At 39.1% G+C, this 19,081-nt stretch overlaps 1 long non-coding RNA gene across 1 annotated transcript; it reads left to right on the top strand.

The window, feature by feature from the left end:
* Positions 1–2,060: 2,060 nt before the first annotated feature.
* Positions 2,061–4,465, top strand: LOC116374093 (uncharacterized). The gene is made up of 2 exons (XR_004209906.1): positions 2,061–2,623; positions 3,067–4,465. It is a non-coding gene; the product is annotated as an uncharacterized LOC116374093 (long non-coding RNA).
* Positions 4,466–19,081: the final 14,616 nt, after the last annotated feature.

A 19,081-nucleotide genomic window follows, 5' to 3' on the forward strand; every position in this document is an offset into this window, starting at 1 on the left:
GTCACTAACTCGTGTTTTTTTTTTGTCAACTACATAATGTACAAAAGTCAACAAGAAGCAGCAGCAAAGAAATTATTTTGATGAAACACTCATCAATATCATGCCAATGTTTAAATGAGGGGCTGTTCATTTTTCTGGTAACCTGTTATTTAGACTGGTTTATGGAATGAATTTGGCTGTGGATGTGTTCGTATTTATCTTTTACAATAAAGGGTGAAATTTGGGAATAAAGTTGAGTACCTTTTATTTCCCATCATTACAAAACATTGTTTTGATGCTTTTCAGACAACAATGCTGTTCAGATGCATTTGTTGCATCATACGTTCTGTTGCTACTGTTCCAACCACATATTTGCGATGGTACGCTGCAGGGACCACTCAACAATGATCTCAAATATGTGTCAATTAAGCTGTGCTTTGTGTTTTATGTTGTAAATGTGTCTGCAACTTTGTCTGCTGCTATTTAGGCCAGGTCTCTCTTGTAAAAGAGATTGTTAATCTCAGTGAGACAAAACTGGTAAAATAAAGGTAAAAAATGTATAATAAATAAACTGTCCATAGTCAAATAAATAATTCCAGGTTCTTTGTTTTGTTCAGCAGATGAAATTCTGCAGGACTGGGGATAGGTTCTTATCTCTCCAACGTAATCTCATTCAGCATGGGGAGCCAATGCTATTGGAGGAACACAAGACATGGAATGACAGGAAGTATACTGAGGAGGACAGGAAATAAGAAGCACAAGCAGGAATAAACGGGGTTGAAATAGCCGGAGAGGAAATTTCCGTTTCTCTGTTTGAAGGCTTTCTTGTAGTTATATTCCTGTTCTGTGTTTGAAAGACACAGCCGGTGCTTCCCTGTCAGATGCAGGTACTGATAGGAAGATCACATTCAAACATCCAATACAATGATACAGATCAGCACAGAGGAGACACCAAACCACTTCTCCCTGTCTAGAGGCACATAAGGACTGATAAACCTTTTTAGTGTGAAAATAATATACAGTGCCTTCAGAAAGTATTCACACCCCTTGACTTTTTCCACATTTAGTTGTGTTACAGCTTGAATTTTTACAAATTAATTTAAAATGAAAAGCTGAAATGTCTTGAGTCAATAAGTTTTCAACCCCTTTGTTATGACAAGCCTAAATAATTTCAGGAGTAAAAATATAATAAGTTGCATGGACTATTTTTTTTTATCTATTAAATGTAAAGTCCCTATTATATATATTTTTATTCAATTCAGTCTGTTTTGAGAACTGTAGCCCCTATTTGCAAACCAGTGGTGGAAAAAGTACCCAATTTTCATACTTGAGTAAAAGTAAGGATACCTTAAAAGAAAATGACTCAAGTAAAAGTGAAGTCACCCAGTAAAATACTACTTGAGTAAAAGTCGAAAAATACTTGGTTTTAAATGTACTTAAGTATCAAAAGTAAAAGTATAAATAATTTAAAGAGTCTTATATTAAGTAAACCAGACAACACACTGGTATTGTTTTTTTAAAACTTACAGATAGCCAGGGGAACAGTTCAACACTCAGACAAAATTCACAAATGAAGCATTTGTGTTTCGTGAGTCTGCCAGATCGGAGGCATTAGGAATGACTAGGGATGTTTTCTTGATAAGTGCATGATATGAATTATACAATTTTCCTGTCCTTGCAAAGCATTCAAAATGTAACGAGTACTTGTGAGTGTCAGGGAAAATGTAAGGAGTAAAAAGTACATTATTTTCTTTAAGAATATAATGGAGTAAAAGTAAAAGTTGTCAAAAATATAAATAGTAAAGTAAAGTACTTATACCCCAAAAAACGATTTAAAAGTATTTTTTACTCAAGTACTTTACACCACTGCTGCAAACGCAGGGTGTCTGCGGAAAGCTGAGTATCTTGGCTATTGATCGGTTCCTTGAAAATCTTTGGTGTGACTTACTACCATATATGGAGATACGAATATATAAGAGAAGGTCGAGCATATAACCTAATTTCAAGATGGCTGCTACCCACATTTCAGACACCGTTGTGAAGCATAAACAAAATAGACACAGAATTCAAGATGGCTGCTACCCACATTTCAGACACCGTTGTGAAGCATAAACAAAATAGACACAGAATACATGATACACACTGAAAGCCAGGACTCCATGGATCATGAGGATATGTTAATTGTCTGCCTGGGACCTACCATTATTGATCACCAGCCCCGAGAGTCAAAATGTTTATTTTACACAATGTTTTCATCAAACAGCAAACATCTTACAAGGAAAGCTTCGATTTGGTCTGTGTTTGAGCTATAGGTATCAAATGAATCCTTAGGTTGTTAGGAACAAATCTAGCCTACTGCCATTGTTATCTGATGAAGTATGACTTAATGGAAACATCGAATGTCCACCAAGGGACTATCTTTGCGCATAAAAAATATTATGTCGCCTGCTTACGTGCTGTAGGCATCCATTACACAGGGGAATGGCTACTAAAAAAGACAACTATGAATAAGTATACCGAAATAGAATCTTTGAATAAAATACCGGAGTCAGACTCGAGAATCAGGGGAGCGATTTGGACAACGAAGTTTTCAACTCGGCTGACGAAGATTGTTTTCTAGAGGATTGGATCCACTTTTAGATCTGTAAGTAAATTATTTTCATTACTTTATATTTCTAATTTACTATATGTATTTTTAGTTTTTTATAAATGGTCTGCTTTTTGTGCTTTGGATTTAGTTGACATAGGCCTATTTAACAAATAATTTAAATGTTATATAATTCCAAAGTAGTTATTGTCTATGTTTCATATTAGTTCACTGTTTGCTGTTCTAAGTTTCATCCTTGTAACTTTGGAGAGGCTAATAAACTCTCATGGCCATTGTTTATTTGTGGTTCTCACCTTTGTCTCCGAAGTGTTACTGTTTGCATTGTGTGTGTGTGTGCTTCACACCTTCTATGTGAGTCACTGTACAGACAAAGTTAAGGTTTGGTGTTTTTACATTACAGTAATATTGTTTTGTAGATTTTGTCAAATGTAATTCTGTGTGTCTTACAACAATGTATCCCTATATTTTATTCACCAAAGACTAGAGGTTGCAGAAGATTTGGATGTTGGCGTTTGGGAGCCACCCTTCCCCAGCAAGCGCCCCCGCCGGTCAAGGTCTTCACCCCCCACTGCTATATCAATCAGCCTGTCTGATGGTTCTACATCCATTTTTTTCTTCAGACCTCTTGAAAAAGAAAATAGGGGCTTGTGGCACCATTTGTCCTAACAGAACCAGTTTCCCCGAGACCAAGGTAAACAGCATGACAAAGACAGCGGAGAGGGGGACCATACGTTGGATCAGGACTAACAAGCTGCTTTTTGTGAAATGGAAGGACACCAGGGAAGTAACCATGCTCACCACACAGCATAAGGCCTTCAATAACAACCATGTCTCAAGGAGGGTGAAAAATGCGAATGGGCATGGGTGAGGAAGAACATCCCCATTCCTGTTTCTGTGAAGGACTACAATCACAGCATGCTCTGATAGGCTACAACCAGGTCCTCCACAAGACCAGGAAGTGGTATGAGCCTATGTTTTTTACAACTTTGTGGACATTGCTACAGTAAATGCTTTCTTTCATTCTCCACAAGCAGATGGCCAAAGCAAAAGGTCAAACCCCTCTCTCACAGTTGGCCTTCAGAAAGCAGCTAGTGTTGGAAATGGCTGAATTGGGGGCCCAAAGCAACTTCACAACCGTCACAAGACCCACTCAAGGTGAGCTCCATTATCCAACACACATGCAAAAAGACAAAAGGAAGAACTGCAAGCATTGCACAAAACACAGGTGGGGGAAAAAGGGTGAAATGCCAGATCTTCTGTCTGAAATGCCAGTTCACTTTTTGTTTCCTGGCAGAGGGGGACTGCTTCAAAGACTATCAGGACGTGCACATGCCATGGTGAAAGTGAAATCGGATTTAAAACAAACACGAACGCCATTGGTAAATAGTTAGCTTGTTTCTATTTTTGCACCTTTTTTAGTGAAGGACACGTGTGTAACCAAGTTTGTGTTTGATAAGACATTTTATATATTTTTTTAATGTATATCTGTTGCTTTTATATTATTTTTGTAAACAGTACATTTTTATTTAGGACCAATACATTGGATATGCCTAAGCTAAATGTTAAGGCACTTTGGAGAGGTTGAAAAAAAAAATGGATATCCCCTGTTTGGCACCTAAAACCACCACAATAGTTTGAAAGAGTTGGGTGTTGTATACATTTATTTTTTATAGTGAACAATACCTTTTAGGCACATCCAGTGTGCTGAAACAGTGCAATTACCACATTCGGACACTTTGGAGAGGTTGAAAGGACAAATATGTAATAGCATTGGAATTATCTAATGTACAGGCATATAACCACTTTGGAGAGGTTTAGGGATACTTGGAAATGTCCCGTGACCACACCTGACAGCACTTATTAAAACATCTTCCCATTTCTAGTTGTTAGGTCTATCAATCCCATTTTTTCTGATATTCTTCACATGTTGTGGATGCTATCTGATGTGTTTTCAGCTCTGGTCATCAATAATTCACTTATAGATTATCAATGACTTTCAAAATGTATTTTGTGTGTGCTTGACCTTGTGTATTCTGAGCTATGTAACTCCTATCTGTCTTCTGATCATTTCCTCATAATCTCCCAGATGTCTTCTTTCATGTAATTACACATGAATAGCAGATACTTTTGGGTATGTCTACTTACACGGAAATCTTAATTTTGCCATTACATGTAAGAGGTTAATGACTACCTCATCTCTGTACCCCACACATACAATTATATGTAAGGTCCCTCGGTTGAGCAGTGAATTTCAAACACAGATTCAACCACAAAGACCAGGGAGGTTTTTCCAATGCATCACAAGAAAGGGCACCTATTGGTAGAGGGGTCAAAATAAAAAAAAGCAGCCATTGAATATCCCTTTGAGGATGGTGACATTACTAATTACCCTTTGGATGGTGTATCAATACACCCAGTCATTATAAAGATATGAGCGCCCTTCCTAACTCAGTTGCCGATAGGTCAATAGTGACTTAAATTTTTTTAAAGAGTTTAATGGCTGTGATAGGAGAAAACTGAGGTTCGATCAACAACAATACTAACCTAATTGACTGAGTGAAAAGAAGGAAGCCTGGACAGAATACATTGTAGCAAGGCACTAAAGTAATAGCCCTAAAGCTTTTTGTCCTGAATACAAAGAGTTATTTTGGGGGCAAATCCAATACAACACATTACTGAGTACCACTCCATATTTTCAAGAATAGTGGTGGCTGCATCATGTTATGGGTATGTTTGTAATCTTTAAGGATTGGGGAGTTTGTCAGGATAAAAAAGAAACCGAATAGAGCTAAGCACATGCAAAATCCTACTAAGCACAGGCAAAAACCTGGTTCAGTCTGCTTTCCACCTGACACTGGGAGATGAACAATGATTTACAGTTTTGGATTAAATCTGCATAAAAATCTATGGCAAGACTTTAAAATGGTTGTCTAGCAATGATCAATAACCAACTTGACAGAGCATGAAGAATTTTGAAAATAATAATGTGCAAATATTGCACAATCCAGGTGTGCAAAGCTCTTAGAAACTTACCCAAAAAGACTCTCAGCTGTAATCGCTGCCAAAGGTGATTCTAACATGCATTGACTCAGGGGTGTGAATACATGTAAATTAGCTATTTCTGTATGTCCTTTTCAATCAATTTGCAGAAATGTTGAAAAACATGTTTTCACTATGTCATTATGGGGTGTTGTGTGTAGATGGGTGAGAAAAAAACATATTTAATCCATTTTAAATGTATGCTGTAACACAACAACATGTGAAATAAGTCAAGTGGTATGAATACATTCTGAAGGTGCTGTATAATGTGTGCAGTAATATTAGCACTATTACAGGTCCCAAAAACAGATTTCAACTCAATTAGTTTAATATGCTTGGTGACTACTATAGTAAGCCTATACCAAGTGTAAACATTGTTATATGACAGAAGAAACGGCCTTGCATTCTTAAAACAAAACATCTAAGATTGTCCTTTTGTCGATTACATATTCAACGTGTGTGTAAATGTTACTTTTGGGCCATTATAAACACTGGGATCAATGTGAATTCCACTATAGATGCGTCTCTGACTTAGCCTACTTCAGATCCAGCCAACAGAGGCAGGGCCTTTTCTCCGTCTTAGAAAAGCTCTTGGGGACAACAGCGGGAAAAAACATGCGAAACAAGGTCAGTGCTAGCCCTCCACCCCTCCTGGCAGGAACTGCCGAGCACAAACTGCCTGTATGTGGGGGTCTGCCCATTAGAAACAGGAAGTACAAAGTGCAAACCAGCAATAACGCCCCACCCACCCCTCACACCAGGAAGACAGCAGAATCCAGAAGATGGACTACTGAACTCCCTGGTTGTTTTTTAAAGACTGATTTAGACTGGTCTATGTATTACAGCTTCACGGATACTATTATGATTAAGACTATTCCAATGCAGGCCCTGGGTCAGTTGTTAAAGGGAGGAAGTGGGGGTCATCAAAACATTTTTGAGGTGAAAAGGTACACGTTGTACAGATGAAAGATGGAGATCTGAAAATCCCTCAAATCAATTGATATGTAGCCAAAGTTCTTGAAAGTGTATCCAGCATCTACACTCATTTGACATTAAATTATCCCCTAGTAGATTATGTATGTATTTACTTCCACCTTTCCATTCACGTCTAGGGACTCTATGCATTTGCTGCTATCTTGCTTCCTCCACTCTGTCAACCTGATGACATGAAGACAAACTGAAGCTCACAGATCTGAACCATTAAACGCACAACATGCATTTTCACAGCAGATAAGACATATTTACTACGCTTCTGGCACAATGACTACACCCAGGCAATTTCAGCTGAAAGTAAACACATCCATCACATTTTAAATAATTTAATAAGTGTGTAATGCGCATCAGGGGATGTTGTAACTTCTCAAAGGATATGTTCTGTGTTGGACTGTGATGTCATGCCTTTCATAGACTCCTGCTATGTCTGCACCCTAACAAAGGCCATTGTGTTCTGGAACTGTTGCTTGTATAAAAGAACTTATGTAAATCAAATTTTATTTGTCACATGAGCCAAATACAACAAGTGTAGACCGTACAGGGAAATGCTTACTTACAAGCCCTTAACCAACAACGCTTCAAGAAGTTTTAATAGAAAAAAAATGTTAAGTAAAAAATGTAAAATAAAAGTAACAAATAATTAAACAGCAGCAGTAAAATAACAACAGTGAGGTGATATACAGGGGGTACCGGTACAGAGTCAATGTGCGGCGGCACCGGTTAGTCGAGGTAATATGTACATGTAGGCAGAGTTAAAGTGACTATGCATAATGCATAGATGATAAACAGAGAGTAGCAGCAGTGTAAAAGAGGGGTCAGGGTAGCCAATTGAATAGCTGTTCAGTAGTCTTATGGCTTGGTGGTAGAAGCTGTTAAGAAGATTTTTGACCTAGACTTGGCGCTCCAGTACTGCTTGCCATGCGGTAGCAGAGAGAACAGTCCGTGACTAGGGTGGCTGGAGTCTTTGACAATTTTTACGGCCTTCCTCTGACACCGCCTGGTATAGAGGTCCTGGATGGCAGGAAGCTTGGCCCCAGTGATGTACTGGGCCGTTCGCACTACCCTCTGGAGTGCCTAGTGGTAGGAGGCCGAGCAGTTGCCATACCAGGCAGTGATGCAAGCAGTCAGGATGTTCTCGATGGTGCAGCTGTAGAACCTTTTGAGGATCTGAGGACCCATGCCAAATATTTTCAGTCTCCTGAGGGGGAATAGGCTTTGTTGTGCCCTCTTCACAACTGTCTTAGTGTGTTTGGACCATGATAGTTTGTTGATGTGGACACCAAGGAACTTGAAGCTCTCAACCTGCTCCACTGCAGCCCCGTCGATGAGAATGGGGGCATGCTCGGTCCTCCTTTTCCTGTAGTCCACAATCATCTCCTTTGTCTTGATCACGTTGAGGGAGAGGTTGTTGTCCTGCCAGCTCTCTGACCTCCTCCCAATAGGCTGTCTCATCGTTATCAGTGATCAGGCCAACCACTGTTGTGTCATCTGCAAACTTAATGATGGTGTTGGAGTCGTGCCTGGCCATGCAGTCATGGGTGAACAGGGAGTTCAGGAGGGGACTGAGCACACACCCCTGAGGGGCCCCTGTGTTAAGAACCAGCGTGGCGGATGTGTTGCTACCTACCCTTACCACCTGGAGGCGGCACATCAGGAAGTCCAGGATCCAGTTGCAGAGGGAGGTGTTTAGTCCCAGGGTCATTAGCTTAGTCATGAGATTTGTGGGCACTATGGTGTTGAACGCTGAGCTGTAGTCAATGATTAGCATTCTCAAGTAGGTGTTCCTTTTGTCCAGGTGTGAAAGGGTGGTGTGGAGTGTAATAGATATTGTATCATCTGTGGATCTGTTGGTGCCGTATTAAAATTGGAGTGAGTCTAGGGTTTCTGGGATAATGGTGATGTTGTGAGCCATGACCAGCCATTCAAAGCATTTCATGGCTACAGACGTGAGTGCTACGGGTCGGTAGTCATTTAGGCAGGTTACCTTAGTGTTCTTGAGCACAGGGACTATGATGGTCTGCTTGAAACATATTGGTATTACAGACTCAGTCAGGGACAGGTTGAAAATGTCAGTGAAGACACTTGCCAGTTGGTCAGCGCATGCTCGGAGTACATGTCCTGGTAATCCGTCTGGCCCCGTGGCCTTGTATTTAAAGGTCTTACTCACATCGGCTACGGACAGCGTGATCACACAGTCGTCCGGAGCAGCTGATGCTCTCATGCATGCTTCAGTGTTACTTGCCTCGTAGTGAGCATAGAAGTAATTTAGTTAATCTGGTAGCCTCCTGACTCTGGGCAGCTCTCGGCTGTGCTTCCCTTTGTAGTCTGTAATAGTTTGCAAGCCCTGCCACATCCGACGAGCGTCGGAGCCGGTGTAGTACGATTCAATCTTAGTCCTGTATTGATGCTTTGCCTGTTTGATGGTTTGTCAGAGGGCAATAATACTTGTATTTTTACCTCCCACTATATAAGGGCCATTTTACTCTTGAACTTCTTCTCTGTGAAATCAGAGATAGATCTCCATCCCAGCTGCTTGAATAAGATTTTTATATTATACAATTAAGTAGTCTCTGCCTTAGTCTTTGGTTAGATTTTTCCACAATACTGCTTTAATGCGCAATTGTTGGAGGGAGTACATTTCCTAATTTATTCAGACGCACTTGGCAAGCTACAAGATTTATATTATAGCAAGGAGATTCACACACACGCACATGCACCCACGTGCACAAGCCAGTCGACACTGTGTCTTTGTTGAGTGCGTATATGGATGGTATAATAATGTTCTGAATAACATAGATAAATCACAGGAGCCTTAATCAAACCACTAAGGCGGAGAGAGTAATGAATCACTCACGGCACAATAACAATCTGGGTAGTGTCCCTCTATCCTCTCCTCGCCCTGACAGCACCGCTCACTGCCCTCCATGGAAGACAATGGTGACACATCATCATTACTACTATCACCACTGTAGACTTAGCATACTCTAAATGTCCAGTATGGCAATGGGACTCATGTTAGAATAACCTTTCCCCCCACAAAATACAATCTATATAAAATGAATGGACACAAATGCTAATGTGTTTGATTGACTTTAAAATGGTACATTTCAGTGCAAGGAAGATAATGCCAAAAACTGATGCCAGGTTCTAGTGAGAGTTCCCACCCTCACTAACAAAGAGAGGCTGCTGCCTACATACACACTTCAAATCATTGGCCACTTTAATAAATGGATCACTAGTCACTTTAATAATGCCACTTTAATAATGTTACATATCTTGCATTACTCATCTCATATGTATATACTGTATTTTATACCATCTATTGCATCTTGCCTATGTCCTGCAAGACAGGAATGTCAGTGTTCTGCCATGGCCAGCGAAGAGCCCAGATTTCAATCCCATTGAGCACGTCTGGGACCTGTTTGAACGGAGGGTGAGGGCTAGGGCCATTCCCCCCCAGAAATGTCTGGTAACTTGCAGGTGCCTTGGTGGAAGAGTGGGGTAACATCTCACAGTAAGACCTGGCAAATCTGGTGCAGTCCATGAGGAGGAGATGCACTTCAGTACTTAATGCAGCTGGTGGCCACACCAGATACTGACTTTAATTTTGATTTTGCCGCCCCCCCCTGTTCAGTTTATGTCGCAGTTGTTGAATCTTGTTATGTTCATAAAAATATTTACACATGTTAAGTTTGCTGAAAATAAACGCAGTTGACAGTGAGAGGACGTTTTCTTTTTTTTGCTGAGTATATAAGCACAAGCATTTCGCTCCACTCGCAATAACTTCTGCAAACCATGTGTACGTGACAAATAAAATATGATTTGACCACAGACTGACCATCCCGTAATGATTGAGTGTTGGGCTAGGATTCCTTTGGTCACTACAGTCCCTCCCTGGTTACAACAGTAACTGTACTATGATGGATAACATTCAGAATGTTCTTGAAAAGGGAGAATTGACAGATGACGTGGTGTTCTCACTTCCTCAAAGCGCCTCAAGTATCCTCAACTCGAGAGGAATCTCACACGAGAGGGCAGGAATGGATACCTGAGGAGGGTTTTTCACTGTAATATGTAGCTAGGCTATCACTGCCTTATGTAAGCTGTAGCCTACCATGTGGCATGTTATTACACTAATATGAGATCATCTCTCTTCTATTAGACATTTTCTAATTTCTTCAATTAGACTACACACAGTATCTTATCACAGTTGTATTGACCGTCAGGACTTGATTAGGAAAATCCTGAATGATGGTGCACTTTGTTCAATATCCATAGGAGTCAGATAACTTCTTCAACAGATACGAAGACGATGAGGGATTCTTTATGAAACCCAGACAAATGACCATGATTCTCAAGAAATGCAGTTCATAGAATAGTCCTTTGGAGGAAGGATTATTGACATTTATATCTAAAAGCATAATTGAGAAATGATTTATCAATATGTATGACATTTTGGCCTTACCCAGGTCTCCTTTAAGACTTCACAGGGTTTCATCCATAGGTGCTACAAAGCAAACAGTGGTGTCAGTCAATCACTCTTTGTTATAAAAAACGACTAATCTTGTTTGATTTTTGATCTTCCTTCATCAGTGGGATCAACTGATGCTCAGGTGGGACACTTTCAAAAATGTGTTCAGACACCATTCAGTCAAGTGGCCATCATGGGGGGGGGGGGGGGGGGGGGGGTATACAGTATGTTAGGAGGGAAAATTAATTAACTGAGAATATAAATGACTTGAATAAACAAATTTATGCAATAATAGAACCTCCAATTGAAATACTTATTCTGATCAAGAGTAGACATCATGAGCTTGAGAGCCTTTATGCAGAAAGGGTTAATGGTATTATTTACAGATCAAACCCAGCTTGGATGGAAAAAGTGGAAAAGTGTTACATGCTTTTTTTTGTAGGTTGAACCAAAGGAATCAACATAAGAAAACTGTCATAAAACTGCTTTCCTCTGAAGGCCTTAATTTATTATCACCCAACCAGATACAGGAGAAAGTACAATATTTCAGTCACATTTCTTCTTTCAAGGAGCGGCTAACCTTCCCTGAAGACGATGGGTACCAGTTAATGGAAATACAAAAAGCATCCTGTGAGGGGTTGATTGCTGACGATGAACTACTAATGTAAATTAACCTTTCAAAACTGGTTAAAGCTCCTGGCTATGACCGTACACCAATTGAGGTGTACAGGGTATTTTTTATTTTTTTACACTGCTTAAATTTTTCCTTTGAACGGGGAGAACTATCAACAACCCAATGAGAGGGACTGATTACATTGCTATTGAGGCAGCATAAAATCCCTGTACACCTCAAACACTAGAGACCCGTAATGTGCTGTGGCACCCGCATTGTATTAAAATGTTTATCATTGGAATAAAGAAAGTAATAAGCAAAATGACTCCGTGAGCAATGTGGCTTCATTGAGGGTCACTACATTGGTGACAATATTCTTTATTTTCTGGAAACGATTGAACATTATGTAAAAGAAGAAAAGATGGGTTTGGTGTTCATTGCAGATTTTTTAGAAGGATTTTAATAAGAAAAGGTGGGATTTCATTCATAGGTGTCTTCAGTAAGTTGTTTATTCAGTGGTTTACATTTTATATCAGAAAGCAGAGAGTAAAGTAGGGAATAATGGGTATTTATCGGAGAACATTGAGCTATTTAGAGAGGTCTGACACGGGGATCCAGTTTCGCCTAATTTATTCCTATTGGCTATTGAGATGCTGGCCATCAGAATCAGGAACAATTCCAATATAGTCGGTCTGAGTATCAATGGTCTTGAAACCAATATGTCCTTATCCAGAGGATACAACATTTCCCATTCAGCTTATAAAGTCTTAAACCAAATGATGAGACATTGACCATTTTGAGAGTGGGTTCCTTAAAAAAGTCAAACTATCCTTTGCCATGTTGCGTACTAACTACAGTAAGTGGAGAAATGGCCCAGTGGACATGCTTGGCATACACAAGAATGAAGGATCTTGTAAAGGAGAACTTTGATTTGAAACTAGCCAAAATTGTCAAAATACTATTGCCGGGGAAATGTAAAGCTTTGTCTTTATATGGCAGAGTGACATTGATAAACACCTTCATTGTCTCTGTTTATCTATCTTTTCCTGTCACGTCCATCCCCAGAATAGGTTTTCTTTAATCAGTTTGAAGCCAAGATCATTCCGTTTATATGTAATAGTAAACCAGAAAAGGTCAAGTGGAATTATATCTATATTACGTATGACAATGGAGGGCTGTACTTAAAGAATATTGAAGCCTTAAATCAATTTCTGAAAGCCTCATGGATTCAAAAACTATTTGTAAAATATGAGTTGGATCTCATGTCAAATCTGAGAAAAGACAAACCCACGTTTCAATTCCAAAAATATACATTTTTATACAAATGAAGTCTTTGCACTTTACTTGGTTCCTGTAGGATTTCTTAATGGACATATCCACATTCTTCAAAGAATCAATAAAAGCTTGGTTGCATTTTCAATATTTTCCCCTGGAAAAAATTACAGATATTCTGAGCCAAATCATATAGTTGAATTCAAATATACTGATTAAAAAAAAAAAGTGTTTCTGGAAAATGGGATCTTATTTTTTAAAAGATATCATTGATAGTAATGGGGATTTTATTGTATTTGAAACACTATCCCCAATGTATGTAAACATATCGTATGTACAAATCATAATTACAAATCAGTTACTGGCAGCAATTCCAACAGATTGGAAGAAAAAGTTTTAAGGGAAAGAAAAGATAAACTGTTTGTTTGCAAACCTTATATTAAATCTCACAGATGCTAATTAGAGATAAAATCAATAAAGACATGTACCATTTTCATTTGGAAAACAAATCTTCTTACTGGAAAGAGCAGTTTGATACTCCCAACCCTCGGAAATAGGTTTTTGGTTTGATTTATAAAACAACAGACACATTTCGGGCTACTAACAAGATGCTACAAAATGGGGCATCGAAGAATTCCCTTTGTGCTGTTTTTGTTGTTTGGAAGTGGAGGATTTGTTACATATTTTCTGGCACTGCCCCGTAGTTTCTAACTTTTGGGCAAAAGTACAAGAGTGGTCACTTCCTGTTTCACAAGATTTTGTTATCTCTCCACAAACAGTTAAATTGTATGGCTTAAGGGACAGATGCAACAAGATATACAATCTCTTGACTCTGCTGGGGAAGGTTCTCACTTTTAAAAAATCAGAAAACAAATATGTTAGTATTGGATTCTTTCAATATTAAAGAAAACACTATTATACACTAGAAGGGTGAAAGTGGGAGGTCCCAAGATTTGACTGATAAGTGGGACCAAATAACATGTCAAGAGGGATGGGCCTAATTTCATATACAAAGGGAAGGTGCTCCAGTCTTATGACAATTCTAGTTGTTTCTTGTTTTTTGTTTCTTGAGGTGCATTTATTGTTTTATTTTGTTGTGTGTAATTCCTGTTCATGTCCTTTTGTAGCTTGTTAGGGTAATTGCTTGTTTGTTTGTTTTGTGTGTGTCCACCTCATCAAGGTAGTGGGCTGAATAGGTTGGGGGTGTTCTGGGGGAGTTGTGGGTGGTAGTCTAGGGGACCATGAACCTTTAGCCCACACTTCCCTATTGTGTCATTGTAAAAACATATTTTTTATAATAAAGAAGCAATTTAATAATACATTTTAAAAATGTGTCCCACAAATGTGTGTGGAAAAAATAAGGGGGAAAAAGTGTCATATGAAGCATTGCCGCTTGATCTGTAATATGAATACTATTTTGGTTGCAATAATGTTTTTTTTACATTAATTTATGAACATTGAACAATATAATCATTAATATTGAAAATATCAAAACAATTATCTGGCAAATGTTTCACATTATTGTTGAACATGAAATACTCTCTCGGCAAATCAAAGTTCCTGAGTGGGATCTCTGCTACTATTGGAGTTATAATCATATTTGAAGCATTACCAACTGAGAGAATGTGAAAATTAATTCAAAATGGTTGCCCTCTGCTGGTCATTTGCAGGATGTGCAATGATAGAAGTAAAAGGAGGACTGTGATCTGTTACAGTTGAAGTCGGAAGTTCACATACACTTAGGTTGGAGTCATTAAAACTCATTTTTCAACCACACGCCACAAATTTCTTGTTAACAAACTATAGTTTTGGCAAGTCGGTTAGGACATCTACTTTGTGCACAACAGAAGTAATTTTTCCAACAATTGTTTACAGACAGATTATTTCACTGTATCACAATTCCAGAGGGTCAGAAGTTTACATAAATAAAGTTGACTGTGCCTCCACACACAAGTCTGGTTCATCCTTGGGAGCAATTTACAAACGCCTGAAGGTACCACGTTCATCTGTACAAACAATAGTACGCAAGTATAAACACCATGGGACCACACATTCTTCATACCGCTTAGGAAGGAGAAGCATTCCGTCTCCTAGAGATGAGCGTACTTTGGTGCGAAAAGTGCAAATCAATCCCAGAATAACAGCAAAGGACCTTATGAAGGTGCTGGAGGAAACGGGTACAAAAGTATCTATATCCACAGTAAAACGAGTCCTATATCAACATAACCTGAAAGGCCGCTCAGCAAGGAAGAAGCCACTGCTCCAAAACCATCATAAAAAGCCAGACTACGGTTTGCAACTGCACATGGGGACAAAGATTGTATTTTTGGGGAGAAATGTCCTCTGGTCTGATGAAACAAAAATATAACTGTTTGGTCATAATGATCATCGTTATGTTTGGAGGAATAAGGGGGAGGTTTGCAAGCCGAAGAACACCATCCCAACCGTGAAGCACGGGGGTGGCAGCATTATGTTGTGGGGGTGCTTTTCTGCAGGAGGGACTGGTGCACTTCCCAAAATAGATGGCATCATGAGGGGGGAAAATGACATGGATAAACTGAAGCAACATCTTAAGACATCAGTCAGGAAGTTAAAGCTTGCTCGCAAATGGGTCTTCCAAATGGACAATAACCCCAAGCATACTTTCAAAGTTGTGGCAAATGGCTTAAGGACTTTGTTGTCCTTGGCATGGCCATCACAAAGCCCTGACCTCATCCTATAGAAAATGTCTGGGCAGAACTGAAAAAACGTGTGCGAGGAAGGCCTACAAATCTGACTCAGTTACACCAGCTCTGTCAGGAGGAATGGGCCAACATTCACCCAACGTATTATGGGAAGCTTGTGGAAGGATACCTGAAACGTTTGACCCAAGTTAACCAATTTAAAGGCAATGCTACCAAATACTAATTGAGTGTATGTAAACTTCTGACCAACTGGGAATGTGATGAAATAAATAAAATCTGAAATAAATAATTATCTCTGCTATTATTCTGACATTTCACATTCTTAAAATAAAGTGGTGATCCTAACTGACCTAATTTTTTACTTTGATTAAATGTCAGGAATTGTGAAAAACTGAGTCTAAATGTATTTGGCTAAGGTGTACGTAAACATCCGACTTCAACTGTCCTTTGCCTATTATGTCAATTTATCTGTATAAAATGGACCTTACCTTCAAAACTAGCAGAGGTCCCACTTTGGAACTTTGATATGCCCATAGAGTATATTATATTCCACAATATATTAAAACATTTGCCAAATCAAAAAGTTTTCAATATTCATGTTTATATTTTTCAATGTTCATAAATACTTTGAGATCAAAATACTACTCATTGTACAGAGCAAGTGCTAAAGCCACCAATTTTTGCATTGTAACATCTCCAGATAAAACATTATGGAGTCTTAAAGACATTCTACGGAACTTTGGCGACTACTAAGTATTGGGCTGGAAGTGTCAATATGTAGTTCATACATGCATAATCTATGAGCAAAATTACTGTTTTACATCAATTGGCCACAAAATCCCTAGTTAGAAAGTGACTGTTTTTCTGGAAGGTGTGCTGCACCATTTTCCCTGCATCTTCCCCGACATGGGCCAGGCCTCTAGCAATTTGAGTTCTAGCCAATGAGCTTCAGCCCCCCGCCATTTGAGTGACATCTAGCAAGATACACACACAGCAGAACGAGAGAGCAATGACTTGGTGCACATATCTGCACATATGTGACGTAGTATGCAATTCTTAGGGACCACTTTTGGCTTGTGAGTGCTACTTTCAGAACTACTGGCTCAAAAGTATACAAAAGTACTGGGGAATCACTCCAATGTCAAAAACCTTCTACCAATGATATCACAATAAGAGATCAAATTGCATATTCCACATGGAACTTTTTAATGTTTTCAAATTAGATTCTTTCACGGTGATTAAGCTCTTTTGATAGAATTCTGATCGGATTGCTCTGTTGTCTGCCTTGTTGACATCATTGATGAGAGAGAGAGAGAGAGAGAGAGAGAGAGAGAGAGAGGGAGGTTATAATAATGTCAGTTAGTCAGCTATGAAGGACATCTCTGGGTTAACATGATTATTAGTCATCAGATGTCAGAGGCTGTCGCATGGAACAAAAATCTCATTATGAAAAAAACTTGAATGTTCTCTTCAGATAGAACCCAGAGAGCACTTTATATTGCATGAATACACATGATTTGCATACACAAACACAGAGAGACTCACACACCAATGCTGATGTTTTTAACAAATCCCAGAATTATATCTGCATCAAACTGCAGGGAGCTCCATGATGTAATTGCATACATTAGGCAGATTTTGGTGACCTCCGCGGAAGGTAATGGTTGCAAATGTGCTTTAATGTGGGTGGGTGAGGGTTGGGCAGATGGATTAATGACATTAATGTGCTCCTAGGCATGTATCTTAAAATACATTGAGGCACATCTAAGGTTTATTAATCATTCTGTGATGAGATTAACCTCCCAGTGTCATTAGTGTAATCTGAGTAGATTTACTGGTGAGAAGCAGAGGAGTAGACTGAAAGTCATATCCAATGGAGTCATATCATGTGTCTCTCTACACCCACCCTGCTATAGCATGATCTTAAAAGTAGGGTAAATCTACAGGCTATGCCTAGTATGTAAAGCGCAAACATTACTCCAAGTCAAGTTTATAAAGTGTCAAGAAAAATTGTGAACCCTTTGGAATTACATGGATTTCTGCATAATTTGGTCATCAAAATTGATCTGATCTTAATCTATGTCACAACAATAGACAAACATTGTGTGCTTAAGCTAATAACACACAACTTATTGTATTTTTCTTGTCTATATTGAATACATCATTTAAACATTCACAGTTTAGGTTGGAAAAAGTATGTGAACCCCTAGGCTAATGACTTTTTCAAAAGCAAATTGGAGTCAGCTAACCTGAAGTCCAATCAATGAGGCGAGATTGGAGATGTTGGTTAGAGCTGCCTTGCCCTATAAAAAAAAAGCATGACCTCAATAGAGCACGTCACACCAGACATCCCAAGAATATTGCTGATCTGAAACATTTTTGTAAAGAGGAATGGTCCAAAATGATTGTGCAGATCTGATCCACAACTACAGAAAACATTTGGTTGAGGTTATTGCTGCCAAAGGAGGGTCAACCAGTTATTAAATCCGAGGGTTCACATACTTTTCCCACCCTGTACTGTGACTGTATACATGGGGTGTTCAATAAAGACATGAAAACGTATAATTGTTTGTGTGTTATTAGTTTAAGCAGACTGTGTTTGTCTATTGTTGTGACCAAGATGAAGATCAGATCAAATTTTATGACCAATTTATGCAGAAATCCAGGTATTTCCAAAGGGTTTACATACTTTTTCTTTCCACTGTATATTCTTAATTCCATTCCTTTACTTAGATTTGTGTGTATTAGGTATTTGTTGTGAAATTGTTAGATATTACTTAATAGATATTGCTGCACTGTCAGAACTAGAAGCACAAGCATTTTTTCTCCACCCGCAATTACATCTGCTAAACGTGCATGTGACCAATAACATTTGATTTGATTTGACATATGCTGAGCACTTGTTGGCTGCTTTTCCTTCACTCTGCGGTCCAACTCATCCCAAACCATCTCAATTGGGTTGAGGTCCGGTGATTGTGAAGGCCAGGTCATCTGATGCAGCACTCCATCACTCTCCTTCTTGGTCAAATAGCCCTTACACAGCCTGGAGGTGTGTTCTGGATCATTGTCCTGTTGAAAAACAAATGATTGTCCCACTAAGCGCAAACCAGATGGGATGGGGTATTACTACAGAATGCTGTGGTAGACAAGCTGGTTAAGTGTGCCTTGAATTCTAAATAAATCACATACAGTGCCACCAGCATAGCACCCCCACACCACCTCCTCCATGCTTCATATTGGGAACCACATATGCGGAGATCATCCGTTCACCATGTCTGCATCTCACAAAGACGCGACGGTTGGCAAAAATCGCAAATTTGGACTCATCAGACAAAAGGACAGATTTCCACCAGTCTAATGTCCATTGCTCGTGTTTCTTGGATCAAGGAAGTCGCTTCTTTGCAGCAAGACCATGAAGGCCT

Source organism: Oncorhynchus kisutch, linkage group LG5 (genome assembly GCF_002021735.2).
Source record: "Oncorhynchus kisutch isolate 150728-3 linkage group LG5, Okis_V2, whole genome shotgun sequence".
Taxonomy (NCBI): domain Eukaryota; kingdom Metazoa; phylum Chordata; class Actinopteri; order Salmoniformes; family Salmonidae; genus Oncorhynchus; species Oncorhynchus kisutch.